The sequence below is a fragment of the Mytilus galloprovincialis genome, chromosome 12 (assembly GCF_965363235.1).
Source record: "Mytilus galloprovincialis chromosome 12, xbMytGall1.hap1.1, whole genome shotgun sequence".
NCBI lineage: Eukaryota > Metazoa > Mollusca > Bivalvia > Mytilida > Mytilidae > Mytilus > Mytilus galloprovincialis.
In genome coordinates, this window is record NC_134849.1 from 69104218 (window position 1) to 69119288 (window position 15071).

Consider the following 15071-nt stretch of genomic DNA (forward strand, 5'->3'; position numbering starts at 1 on the left):
GGTTAAAAACAATGAAAAACTTCTATTTTTAATCTATAAAATAAAACCAAACAGACCTATAAAAATCCAATTGCACGTGTTGGTTTAATCTAGTCATATCTTTATTTATGTTTACATCTCTTATTTGGTCATCTGCGGTCAATTCGATAGGTAATTAGATGGCATCTGGACTAAAATACACATGAAACGAACCTATTTATTATCTGACTACCCCATGCTCTGTAAACTGTTAATTTTAGACTTTTGATAGTTTGGATAAATGTTTTACATTGTTATAAATCAAATATGAGAATTTGAGTCAAATCGGTGACCATGAATTTGACAGCTAGTGCCCCTTTAACCTGAAACTCCCACTTTCATTTTCTATGTTTAGTAACCGTGAAATTGGGGTCAAAAGTCTAATTTGGCTTTAAAATTAGAAAGATCATATATCATAAGCAACAACTGTACTTAGTTTAAAGTTGATTGGACTTCAGCTTCATCAAAAACTACCTTGACCAAAAACTTTAACCTGATTCTCCCCCTTTCATTTTCTATGTTCAGTGGACAGTGAAATTGGGGTCAAAAGTCTTATTTGGCTTTAAATTAGAAAGATCATATCATAAGCAACAAGTGTACTAAGTTTCAAGTTGATTGGACTTCAGCTTCATCAAAAACTTCCTTGACCAAAAACTTTAACCTGAATGGACGCAGATGAATGAACGGACGACAAATGAACGAACGAACGCACTAACGGAGCCACAGACAAGAAAACATAACAGTGGCGGATCCAGGGGGTTCCAGGGGTTGGAACCCCCCTTTTTTTTGGCCGATCAATGCATTTGAATGGGAGCATACAGTTGAAACCCCCCTTTACTCTGTGTTGGGGAACCCCCCCCCCCTCCCTTTTTAAAATGGCTGGATCGGCCACTGCATAATGCCCCTCTACTATCATAGGTGAGGTGGGGCATAAATAAGTGGATTAAGTATCTGAAAAAGTACATATTAAAAACAATAACTCTTTGTTTATAGTCTGGCAACTGCAAACAACATTAAACAATTACTAAATGTATGCAATAACTGTGTTTTGTCTGCCTTATGTGCATCAAAGGATGAAGAGGATTAAGTTAGTAAGTAATAAGTGTGTTTAAGAATTTAAATTTAACTTGCGTCAGTTAAAAAAAAATCTATGAATATATGCAGATCTTCATTGATAAAGGGAGGTAACTCAATGTATTTATTTTTTTGGTGTGTTAGGATGGATTCTTTGTATTTGGTTCCAATCAAATAAAGTAGTATTGCATTGCATGCTAGTTTAACTTATCTATCCATTGAATAGTCATGATAATCTTACAATTAAAAACCCTAAAAATTTAAGTACTTACCTCAACAGCAAGATTAAATATAAATTTGTGGTATCTTAAGGTAAATAGTAAAGGTCTTCTAAACTAGATTCTCTGTAAAATAAATAAAGAATATATATACATTTATCAATTATAATTCAAATTGCTTAGCTGAAGAAAATAAGTGGATTAAGTATCTGAAAAAGTACATATTGAATAACAATAACTCTTTGTTTGGGTCTGGCATCTGCAAACAATTACTAAATGTAGGCAGTAAATGTGTTTAAGAATTCAAATTTTACTTACTTTGAACAGATAAGAAATATCTATGAATATGTGCAAGCAAATACAGCATTATTACATTGCATGCTAGTTTCACTAGTCTTATAATTAAAAAAGTAAAAGCTTAAAGTACATGTACTAACCTTTACAGCGAGAATAAATGTAAATTTCTGGTATCTAAATATGTGGTCTTCTAAACTTGATTCTCTGTAAAACAAATAAAGTTGTTTATAGTCTGGCAACTGCAAATAAAGTATAAATACATTTATCAATTAGAATTCTGGTTTGTTTTCAAAATTACTTGTATAATTATGTGCTTTTGGAACTACCTGCAATAACATGTGTTATTATACCCTACCTATATTGCAAACAATTCTATTGGGTGAAACGTAATCACGTACATGGAATAATTCAGTTAATTTTCATTCAATTGAAGGAAGGACGAATAACCCTAAAGAATTATTCACCGGTGAATAACCTTTTGAGTTTGTTTATTTGTACTTGAGTTACCTCCCATAAAAATGATGTCACAAACGTAAATTTATAAACAAAATGGCAGCGTTCACGTTACACTGGAAGCCCATCGAGAGACGAGGAAATACGGCATTGGACATAGATAGAGCTGAGAGTGGCAGCAGCCGATGATGTCTCTTATAAACGGTCCTTTTCAGGGCCATCAATATTTTACAAAAAGATTCTACTTTTGTTGTATATTCGAGAAAATCGAACACAAATGTATTTTCAAACGTCAGTCTGTGTTCGAAATGCACTTCCACTGTTAGTTCGGTATAATAAAACAATTGTGGCCCCTTAGAATCGATGAATATCCAAAATTGTCAACCCTCAAAAGTTATTTCACTTCGGGCTGCGCCCTCAATGAAATAACCTTCTCGTGTTGACAATTTTGGATATTCACCTCTTCAACGGGCCATAATTGTATATTATCTCTATGTGATATAATTCAAAAGAGAAGTGCATAATCATGATAAGGGCAATACATCAATAATGTTCTGAGAAATGCATTCATTTAGTTTAAGAAAATGTGAATGTGTTGTTAAATGTGATGTGTAGAGAAAGAATCCCATTTTGTATAATTTGCTGCAGTATACAGATGTAAATACACTACATGAAGTTGTAAGTGGCAAATCAACTAATTTTATGTGCCGCGCCCACTGACTGGCTCAGAGGGGTCCTGCTCTGGTCATGCGTCAGTGATTCTCTATATAATTAATAAATGTTTTACTCTGGTTGTCATCTGTTGCATTATATATTTACAGTACATTAAGGATGTTTGTTACTCTGCTTCAAAAGAACAAGCTTTTTAAAAGACTGTTATAAATTGATAGTATATAAATAAAGGAGCCAAAAAAGCAGAAAAAAATAAAGGGTCCGTGTGCTTGTTTTCGAGATATAAGCCATTGAAAATTTGGCGGGAAATAATTCTCTCTAGATTTTTCATACAATTAACATTGGAACCTTTTCACTTTAAAAATCATTGGAAAAATAACAAGGATTTTATAATATTTTCAAAAATGGCTTTTTAAACTATGTGTAATAAGATTCTGTAAAGAAAAGTAGGGGTTAGTGGGCAAATTAATTAATGACTATACATGGATAAAACTAGAGGATTCCGAATATCTGACAAAAAGTCAAAAACAAGAGTAGCGAACATCCTTAAGTTGTAATTTGTTGCAGTATATTAAAACTTTACAGTATGTCATGACTCATGTGGTTGTCAATTGTTGCAATATACATGAACATCCCTACATGTATCTAGTTAGTAATATTATGGCTAAGCCTATGGAAGATTGATCATTTAGTTTTAAATAAATCATTAAACAATTAGGACAATTGATCATGGCTTTGAATTGTACTCATGATAATCATTGATATTGATCCTTGATTGCTGCAAAGATATATCTATGTGACGCTTAGGCAAAGCTTACAATTAGGTTAATCATATTTGATAATCTGTAAGGTAAAAGAAAGGATTGTAATCAGAGACCTCATTATGAGTTAAGGGTGACAGTTAGGTTTTGAATGACTACACCCCCCCCCTTTTTTCCCTCCTTTTGTCAATATCAAAGTTTTTATATAAAATTTTGAAAACAGGATTTCATCATTGAATGATATTCTCCATAAAAACCTTTTGGGCAATCTTTATCATTCTTTGAAAAAAAAAAAAAAAAATGACTATAGATCTAGGGCCAAAATTAAAAATATGATTGTTTCCCCTCCCCCCAACCGGGTCAAAAATAAGCGCCCGGGTCAAAAAATTATTTTCCACAAAAAAATCGAAATTATTTTTTTCCTGAAAATAATTTGTTTCCATTTTTGGAAAGTGCTTGAAAGCAGAAGGATTGATAATCTAAATAAATACACTCAAATTGAGCACAAACAACTGATAAGTGGCCTGGACTGGACAAGTCAAACCATTCATGTGACCATGCTATGACAATCACATCCAGTTAAAAAAAAAAAAAAAAACCTGCCTTCCTGGTCTGTTTACAAAGGGTAGACCCGGGGGAGAGGAAACAGACTTTCTTTTAAATGTGGCCTAGGGGACAAAATTTTCATACTCAAAATGAATTTTTTTCCCCACATACTAACACACCATTTTTTGGTCAAAATTATTACATCAAAGAATATTGGTCCCTATATATACGAAAAATAAAAGTACTTTAAGGTATAATCAATTCTTTATTACATTTTTTGAACTTTAAAAAAAAAATCGTACCTTCTTCAGCAAAAACTCTCCATAAGAAATCGCTTTTTCTCAAATAACATGCTTTAAAAAAATTTTTTACCTGTATTTATATTAATATTGTTTTATATATATATATATATTATCGTCATGCAATATCCTTTCAAGTCCAAATAAGTTGTTCAATAAATGATAATAGGTATAACCAACCGTCGTGATTCCCGTGCGTAATAGTGATGACCTAAGCAATTTTAAAGTCATTTTTTTCCTGGAGTTATCTACCCTACCTTATGCTCTCTACGAAAGGAGGTCGTTTTCTGAAGTAGCTACCAGTGCTATAGGTGGCACGGTAGTATTTCCTGGCCCATAGGGATAATGATAGCCTTTTTAAAATTTTCACCATTTTCTAACACTGCAAAAAAATCTACATTCACACTTAACCATGTTAACTGAAGTACTTTCATTTTACTATTCAGAAATGAATTTGAATATGTATCATGACCGTTTACTTTTTTTGCTATTTTTAGAAACCTAAGGCCACTAGTAATTTTAGGTCTTTTATGGTGCAGTGAATACAAAATTTTAAAAAATTCTCAAAAATTCATTTTCATCTGTATGTAAAATTATTTCATATTTTTCTACACCTGATTCATCCCTCAGTTTGGGAAAGTATGTTCAGTTGATACTGTATTTTTTGTCCAATCACACTGTTTAGATACATTTACCTAAATAGGGTACACAAAAGAGCAACCTAAATTCTGGAATGCAAATACTACCGTGCCACCTATACAAATTATGCATGATCTTAACCATAAACGTATTTTCACTTTTGGTATTTAGCTGAATCTTGCCTCCGAATGACCTTAGATCTAATCCGAATCACCTTTTGACGTCAAGCAACAATCACTTTTAAATTGTGACGTCAAATCATTTAAATTATGATGTCAAAGTTTACGGGAACCTGTGTGATTTTACGTAATGTCGGACAAATTTGCATACAAGTGTAAATACGTCTATTTTTTTCAGTGTTTTTTTCCTCCAATTTTTTATTTTTTTGTCAGTGAGCCCGCAATAGGAGGCAACTGCCTACATGCCTCTATGTAATTTACGGCCTGCCTGCACATGCACACAGTTGCTTATCGTGCTACACTACAAATGTAGTGGTACTCCAGATAGTGGAGGAAAGAAGAAGAAGGTGCCGATTTGACCAGGTGCCGATTTGACTTGTACCCCCTCGTTCAGATGCATTTTCAACATTTTAAAAATGCACGTCTTACCTTAATAACTTACTTCTATGCATTCTCACAATATCTTGGTCATATCTTTGAGTATTTTTGACTGAAACCGTCTTCTTTGCCATTTCTTTCACAAACCTATTTTGACAGGGGGCGCGAAACTAGTGAGCATAATATACAACTCGATTCGGGACTTTTTTCCGGAAAATCTAAAGATGAGATATATAGAAAACTGAAACATCAGATAAATTTTTGAACTGTAATGAATGTTACTGTATATATCGACCCAACTATTCTGTAACAAGTACTTTAGTTTTATTCAAATTTCAATTTCAAGAAAGTTAATTGCTGGTAAAATGAATGACTAATTATTTGGGTTATATGACCTTCTGTAGGTTGGTTTTATCATTTTGATGTATATGTTGTGTACAAGTTGTAATGTTGTACAAATTATAATTTCAAGTACAGATTTTTTGTACAAGTTATTAGTGTTTTATGACCTGCTGAACACAAATGGATGATGCGAGCACACAGTCTTTTGCTTCGCATATTTCTGTCGTATTTTCACAACTTTATGATACAGTCTAATACTGAGCATTGATACAATAACATTATAAGACCACACAAAGATTTTGTATGGATATGAATATTGTATAAGGAAAAAAAATAAATCAGAATTTAAACCATTCAGGTTTCCTCGTTTCCAGTTTGAAGACAAGGAGAATAGCACTAAATGTTAGGTTGAAGTATAATATTTTGAATTTAAAACATTCCACTGGTACATTTTATAAGATTCACCTGTATCACCTGTTGCAAGAAGGAAGGTGTAAAAAAACTTATAACTTGTACAAAAACCCTGTACAAATTATAATTTGTACAAACTTACATCTTGTACACAACATATACACCATTGACTTTGAAATTTATTCACAGCACAATACTTTGAGTACTGCTTAAATCGACGTATGCAGGGTCGGATCCATGATTTTGGAAAGGGGGCGAAGTTTTTAAATTCGGCGAGCGGAGCGATGCGAAAAAAAATTGGAACCCTTTTTTGGCTAAAAAACATGAAATAAGTATAATATGCACTTTTAAAACGATTCCTGGCGTGGTGCATGCATATTTTGTAGTTCCTGAAAGGTGTAAGGGTTGGACATTTTCGATGCTGTATTCTCGGTCCGTGTAACACTTATCAATTCAAAGTTTTAAAAAGTTTTGAAATTTTAGATTTTTGGAATTTTGATCAAAGTTTTAAAATATCAAAATTTCAAATTGTGTAAAAGTTTTGAAATTTTGAAATTTTAACCAAATTATTAAAATATTAAAATTTTAAATATCGTTTTTAAATTTGATAGTTTAGAAATTTGATCAAACTTTTAAAATACTAAACCTAACGTGCAATTTTGATTTTTTCACTTTTTGAATGTTTGGTTTTTTAAACTTTTGATTAAAATATCAAAAATAGAAAAGGGGCAAAAAGAGGGGTACCTGTAAACTGGGAAACGAAATAAAAGTGAAACGAAACGAAACAGAATGAAATGAAAAGATCCTGATACATAAAAGTTAATGTATAGAATAAAACCACAGGTACGGACAGTTCTATGAGGTGAAAAATAGGATGACAAAATAAATATTTCTCAAAAGAAGAGAATTCATTTTGAACCAAGACACACGGCTCTGATAATGACCATTTTACATGATGATTTACCCAGCACCCATATTTTAGGAGTAACAGTAAAAACTGATTAACTCGCAGTAGGTCAAATAGTATGGTTAGGCTGAGTATATATGTGTTTTCTGCTGGACTTTAAGCAATAAAATGGTTCAATACACGTTGTATTATCTTATTTGATTTCAACTTTTTCTTTTTTTCTCTACTATTTCTTACTTTCTGCAATCATGTCGGTAGATGAATAAATCTTTAATGATCATCTTTAACGTTTTAATCAGCAACAATTTCCTTTCTTTATTAATTATAAAAAAGAAAATGTGGTATGATTGCCAATGAGACAACTATCCACAAAAGGCCAACATGACACAGACATTAACAACTATAGGTCACCGTACGGCCTTCAACAATGAACAAATCTCATACCGCATAGTCAGCTATAAATTGTTGGCCTTAGATATTCAGCTTTGAGCGTTCCTGATCCAGAAAAGCGCTTCGGTCGTAACTTTTAACGTTTTGTTTTCATTTTTTGATCGTTTGCATGACGATCGTATATTGCCTTGTATCAATAATTTCAGTTCTAAGTATTTGTACGGTAGGAAATCTGAATTCATGGTGTCACAATGAACGTTGTGGTATCTGGAATGTGGGAGGTTTTCGCTATCTTATTACGCCGAAATTAAGAGTAAAATCAATTATCGGTAGCCTGGAGTCAGGAAATTTTTATAAGGTTTCTACATAAACTCTTCATAGATAGTTGCCCGGGTGTATTTTTTTTTATTTGCGCCTGACGCACGTTTCGTCTACAAAAGACTAATCAAAGACACTCGAATCAAATTAAGTTTAAAAAAAGCCAATAAAACCAAATTAAATTAAAAAGGTAAAAAAATAAGAAACGTTAACATACAACTTATCGTTCTGGTTTTGTAAAAGCTGAACACATTCATCATATTTATCATAAACGTATACCATACACATTATGTCCAGGCTTCATATTAATGTAAAAGTTGCCGCTGTACATTATGCCCCCATCTATCCACTTGTAGGCGTCGGCATTTTGAAAATTAAAAAAAATATTTTGAATATTTTATATTAGCGATAAATGGTAATCTTATTTGGGAATCTGATATATAAATATTGTCACTAAGGTGACACTTTTTTTTTATTTTATTTTACTTGGATACATTCACGAGGGGCTTCAATAATGGTACATAAAAATATTTTGAACCCCAGTTTGATAGGGGAAAAATCTGTGCAAGCAGAGGACAAAACAAATATCATCTGAATCCATATTCCCTTCCATACCTTAAAGTGTTAAATTTTGAACCAAATAATTTGATCAATAGCGATAAAAAAAACTTCATAAATTAAATTTTAAGAGCTTAGCACGATTTTTTTACTTCAATAAAACAACTTTTGGAGTTAAATGGGCGCTCCCTTAGATAACGTTTGGACTGATGCTTGTAAAAAATATATGCATTTTTCATATACGTAGCTCCATTGGGGGCTCTAAATCAACCTCTGTTTTTAAATAGCACATAAAAGGAAAAGGGTTTTTTTTTGGTATCAAGAGATATCATTTTTCCGTATTTGTTATTTATGCATTTTTAAGTTATCGAACGATAATCAACTTTAATCAAAGTAAAAGAACACAGGTACGTCCAATTAGAATGGGACGTGTAAAGAGAGTGCCACGCTGTCAGCTGCATGATGGATTTTTCCATTTTTGGCCATACACCAATGTTGCTCTCGAAAAACCAGAACATTGTAAAATGCTGAATTTCAAGTAAAGCATTCACCTACAGAACACTGAAAACTGAATATTTGAAAGTGAAGTATATATAAGAACCGAATCAATTGAAGAGGTGTTCCGCTAAAATGAAGTTAATCTGATGTGCAATGGTTGTCTTCTGTTTATGTGTTCATACGTGTTTCTCGTTTTGATATAGATAAGACCGTTGGTTTTCCCGTTTGAATGATTAACACTAGTAATTTTTGGGGCACTTTATAGCTTGCTGTTCGGTGTGAGCCAACGCTCCGTGTTGAAGGCCTTACCTTAACCTATAATGGTTTACTTATATAAATTGTTATTTGGATGTCGAGTGTCTCATTGGCACGCATACCACATCTTCCTTTATCTATTAAACATACCAAAATACATCTATAAGGGCTACTTTGCGCGAGCCAGCTGAATCCTGAGTTTCTTGGAAATTTGTATGTAAAGAACCTATTTTGAATTATCGATTTTTGGTTGTCAGTGACAAATATTTCATGAATGATAGCAATAAATACACCAGGGAGGATTTGTGTTTGTTATTCATTTGATGAAGACATTATCTTTCAATTAGTTTAATTGATGTCTGGAGCTGGCTTTATATATATATGGCAGTCCTTTGTTAATTTATTAACATTGTCATTTTGATTACTTTCTTATGTTTCCTATTCTGACATAGGACTTGGATTTCTTTTAAAGTGTGTTTAATTAACTGTGTGAATGTTAGTTCATTCTACATTTTCTAGAGGTAGAGGGGGGGGTTGTGATCTCACGAAACATGTGCATTTGTGGGCCTGCATCTGTCCCAATTCAGGAGCCTCTGGCCTTTTTGATGCCGGTTTAAATAGGTGCCGTGTGTATATGTTTCCCTCTTTTCGCCCCTTTCCTATTTTTGATATTTTAATCAAAAATTTAAAATATCAAACTTTCAAAAAGTGAAATAATCAAAATTGCACGTTAGGTTTAGTATCATTTTAAAAGTTTGATCAAATTTTTAAACTATCAAATTTAAAAACGATATTTAGAATTTTGATATTTTAATTATTTGGTTAAACTTTCTAAATTTCAAAATTTTTACGCAATTTGAAATTTTGATATTTTAAAACTTTGATCAAAATTCCAAAAATCTAAAATTTCAAAACGTTTTAAAACTTTGAATTTATAAGTGTTACACGGACCAAAGAAACATGTATAGTGTGTTCATTATAAACGTACACCAGAAAGCGTATAGATGTCTCTACTTATAACAGTCACAAATCACTTCTACTATTATAAATCAGCGATTTACCATTCATGCAATAATATTTTGTCGAAGGTGATCGAGATGCCCTTATTAGGTAATTCAAATTCTCGGACATTTAATTTTTTTCCAGAACACGGTATTGTTAATATCTGAGCCATGTAATATACATATGTCGTAAATTTATATCTTGGACTACAATACTTTAGTATAATAGTCCCTGATTATATTCTCTGTTAATATGCATCCTTCTTTTATTATTAAAAGTCTTGTGTTTCCTTACTACACAAATCCTTGGTGTTTCTTAAACACTTAAAATACACCGTGTATCGGCACTGCTAATAATCTTTCAAAAGGCAAATTTAAGTTTCAACCTTTAAAACGTGCATGTCAGATAATTTGACCACATGACAAGAAATTATACAATAAACATTGGTCACGCACGACAGATTCCGATGTAAGACACGTGCCGTTACAATAGCCAGTTTACACGCATCAGCGCACACAGGTTTGTCGAATAGGCCAGTTGATTGGAGGAAAGTTACCGAAAACCACGCCTACTTTAACTAATACCCAATCAAATGCCTTTACAGAGATTTGTTGCGTATCCAATATTTAAAAAAGTTTAGACTCTTAATTCAAACTTAGAAGTATAGAAGTATAGAATATGCCCGTAATGCAATTTTTCAATAAATTTTATGCATTATTTCACGTACCTAGTGAGGAAAAATACAAATTTAAAAGATTTGCAAATTACAAATATTTCGAAATCCTTGATAATGCCAGAGACATATATACACTTGTGTATATATGTCTCTGATAATGCTAACAACGGAATAGAAACTAAGTGGATATCATTTATGAAAAATGTTTTTGATAATTACGGTCTGATCTACGGTATGATTTAGTCTAATATTATAATGCACAGTTTGAGATAAATGGGTGTCAAAATGTATCAAACAAAAACCCAAAGACCACTGAGTTTCAACAAGAATGCTTTGCTGTTATTACAGAATTGCATTAAACTTAATGTTGTCGTTTTTCTAAAAAGAATTAATAATTAGATGACTACTTTTCATAATGACATATTTACCTTACTAAATTCATTTATATATTATTCACATATAGATGTGGCAGTCAGTCGCCACTTGCCGATTGAATCTGGAAGGTGGCAGGATTTAAAGAGAGAAAACATAATCTGCCGTCTCTGTGACACAAACAACATTGGTGACGAGTACCATTACAAATATGAATTGTAGAACATTTTAACTATAGAAAGAAGGAATTTTTACGGACTACTGTTAGTCAAACCCTAATATCTTTAAAGTTGATCAACAGTTAAACTCATCAAATAATTCCTTTAAACTATAAATTACACGAAGAAAGCCTACGAGTAAAGTACAAGTGAATATAGCAGAAAGATTATATTTAATCCTGATTCGTCCTTGGAAATGGAAAACTCTGGATTCTCTTTGATATTTACCCGAGAGATCATAAAAAAAAATCTAACAAGACTTACAAAAGTTTGTCAAAAATGAATAGAAAATAAAAGATTTTTGTGTAGACGAGTAACACCATTGCATTAGAATGATTAGTAAATTTGACCAAATGAATGAAATAAACTTTTAAAAAATAAGTGCACTTCTAGTGACGAAAACCACGCATATTGAGTTACGTCGACGAAAGAGAATAAGTACATTAATAATAATTATGATGTCAATTTCATGAAATTATAGGGTTTTAATTAGAAAATAATCTTAATCACGATTCGTGATTCCCCATGTATATAGATTAAAACAGAATTATAATTTTTATTCTTAAATTAAATTCTGAAATACAAAAGCGCTAGCATGGCTCTGATTCTTGACAGTTCAGCGAACAATATTACATGAAATACACCGATGCTATTGACCGAACACAAAGGTGAGAGATTCAAATTGTAAAATCAGCCGCTGGACGGTAGAATTTCTATCAATCATTCAACGATAATAAAAGACTTTTTGAGTGTAAAAGAATGATATAAATACTTTTAATTTGTTGAAATAACACCATTTTATCAAATGGAATGCTTGTTAAACTGTTCCAGTCATTGTTACTAGTGACTGTCAGTCCATTGCGATATTTCACAGCTCTTTTACAAATTCTGAAGAAGAAAAAAAATATATCTTCCCATGGGAAGAATTTTAGTTCCCATGGGAAAAATAACTGTTCCCAAGGGAAAAAGGTGTTCCCATGGAAAGAAAAATTAGTTCCCATCGGAAGAAAAATTCCCTTGGGAAATTTAGAATTTCCCATGGGAAGAAACTATCTACCAATGTTCCCATGGGAAATTGTAGTTCCGATGGGAACTTTAAAATTCCCATGGGAAAATTACTTTTTCCAATGGGAACGTTTACTTTTCCCATGGTAACTTTCAATATTTCCATGGTAAATTTTTAAATTTCCCATGGGAAATGTACTTTTAATCAGCTGTGGTGACAACAGTGACAACGGTGACATGTTGGGACATATGGGGAAATTTAATATTTTTGATTATCTATCACTTGGACAAAAAATATTTTTGATATCTTGTAAACCGACAAAGTCAGATTTGCCAATCCTGGAATGGCAAATATGTCCCGCACAGTGTTTTAAATTGCCAAACCACACAACCGTTCACCCGTCATTGGAGATTTTTCCAAGTCTTAAGTGTACGAATTTCTAATATTTTTACAATTTAAAATTAGACAAAAGGTCCTTAAATATAATAAAACTCACGTTTAAAATTTAAATTACTAATACTAATGAAATTCAACGCTGCTTCCTGCAAGACACTCGTCGTGAAAACAATTTGATATGAAGACAAGCTTTTGTCTCGACTTATTATTTTTTTTTAATTTCCCGCCTGAGACATTTGCCTTATTAGCCCCCATGTCAGTGAGATACGGCCCTGAAATTTATTATTATTTATAATTATCATTTTTGAAAAGAAAATGACCGGAAGGTAAAAACAAATCCGACAGGTTTAGGAGAAACAATCAATCATTTTTTCATGACTTTAGATAATTGCATGGCATAATTATGAAAATACTGCGAAGATGAGGTTTTGTCAAAGAGAGAACTCTCCATCAGAGACCATATACGAAGGAGGTAGCAACTATATATTTACCGTAAGGCCTATGACAAAGAGTAAAACCCCAGCATACCACATAGCAAGCTATACAGGCTCCCGAAATTACAAATGTTTCAGACTGGTCGAGAACTAAATCAGATTTTTAAGTATGGTCAAGATCATGGTCGAGTACAAATCAATACAGTTAAGTGTGGTCAAGATTGGGACCAAGTGATTTTCAGTAAAATTCAGACTTATTCAGAATGGTCGCGTAAGAATCAGTACAGAAGAGTACAGCTAATTTTATACTTTATCTCATTCAGTAAAGATTCATTGATGTCCCTCTTATTGCTAGTTTTACTTAACAACAACGTCCAAAGCACTATGTTTTCATTGGTTTTGTGAAAGTATGTTTTACATGTTCTTAATTCTCATTGGATGATTTGGTGGTGTGACACCAAACTGAGGAACTGTTCTACTGAACAAGTTTTGTCAGAGTAGGTTTTACTTGTTCTTAATTCTCATTTGATGATTTGGTGGTGTGACACCAAACTGAGGAACTGTTCTACTGAACAAGTTTTGTCAGAGTAGGTTTTACTTGTTCTTAATTCTCATTTGATGATTTGTTCTTAATTCTCATTTGATGATTTGGTGGTGTGACACCAAACTGAGGAACTGTTCTACAGAACAAGTTTTGTCAGAGTAGGTTTTACTTGTTCGTAATGCTTATTGGATGATTTGGTGGTGTGACACCAAACTGAGGAACTGTTCTACTGAACAAGTTTTGTCAGAGTAGGTTTTACTTGTTCTTAATTCTCATTGGATGATTTGGTGGTGTGACACCATACTGAGGAACCGTTCTTCTTTTAAAAGTGCAAAATCGAGCGCATCAGTTATATATTACGATATTATTTTCGTTGCACTTCAAGTAAGGTTTTGAAAATAAACTATATCAGAGGCGATATGCCCTGCCCCCCTCTTTTGTTGTGAAAATTTGGTTGAATCACCGAAGCATGACTGGAGCGGGCTCCCTATTAGGCAGTCAGTGCCCCCCCCCCCCTTTTATGTAAAGGAGTAGGTCCGGTAAGGGCCGATTTTGGCCTCAAATTTCAGGTTCATCTGATAAAAGATTTTGGACACTTTTTAAACACTTAAGTGTCTACTTCAGTCGATTCAATTAGTTTATGTGAAAGATTTGAACTGATTTAGCTATTAAAGACGCCCAAATTCAAGCTTAGATATAAAAAAAATCTTTCAAATATGCCATAATATGTCACTTTTCAGACGGTTTTTGTCAAGATGAAAGTGGCTGCATCCGTGTTCACTCTCAACCTTTATATATGTTATGTATTATCATCAAATACAACTTACATTTAAATATTAAGAATGAACTCAAATGCTAAAATTGTGAAGATTTCAGTAATTTAGCATGACTTAATGATGCTAGTACCCGATATATGTGCATTGTACTGTCAAAAACAGCCCATATTTATGTAGCAGAAGTATTCTTCTTTCCAAAAAATAGCTAAAAGTTTACATTTTAACAATTTTGTAAAACTGCTATATTTCGGGGTCAAAAAGGGTCTTACTGTACCTACTCCTTTCTGGATATATGTGTAGCACAATACAAATACTTCATACAAGAACTTCGTCCAACCTTAATTTGAATTATTTACAAGGCAGCAAAATTCATGTACAATGAGCTACAACAGTTTCTTATCTGCATCCGATTTCACCTGGATAGATGCACGCTC

The 15071-nt window shown here is 32.6% G+C and overlaps 2 protein-coding genes across 2 annotated transcripts in view; both read right to left on the reverse strand.

Annotated features, from left to right (window-relative positions):
- The window catches only part of LOC143055150 (uncharacterized), a 360248-nt gene extending 358410 nt beyond the window's left edge, over nt 1-1838 (reverse strand). The window contains exons 1-2 of the mRNA XM_076228292.1: nt 1748-1838; nt 1365-1436 (exon numbers count right to left, since the gene is read on the reverse strand). The gene's annotated coding sequence lies outside the window, so the exon portion shown is untranslated. The remainder of the gene's footprint in view (nt 1-1364; nt 1437-1747) is intronic.
- LOC143054667 (uncharacterized) overlaps nt 1-15071 on the reverse strand; it is a 232286-nt gene that overhangs the window by 90118 nt on the left and 127097 nt on the right. The gene's annotated exons all lie outside the window — the stretch shown is intronic.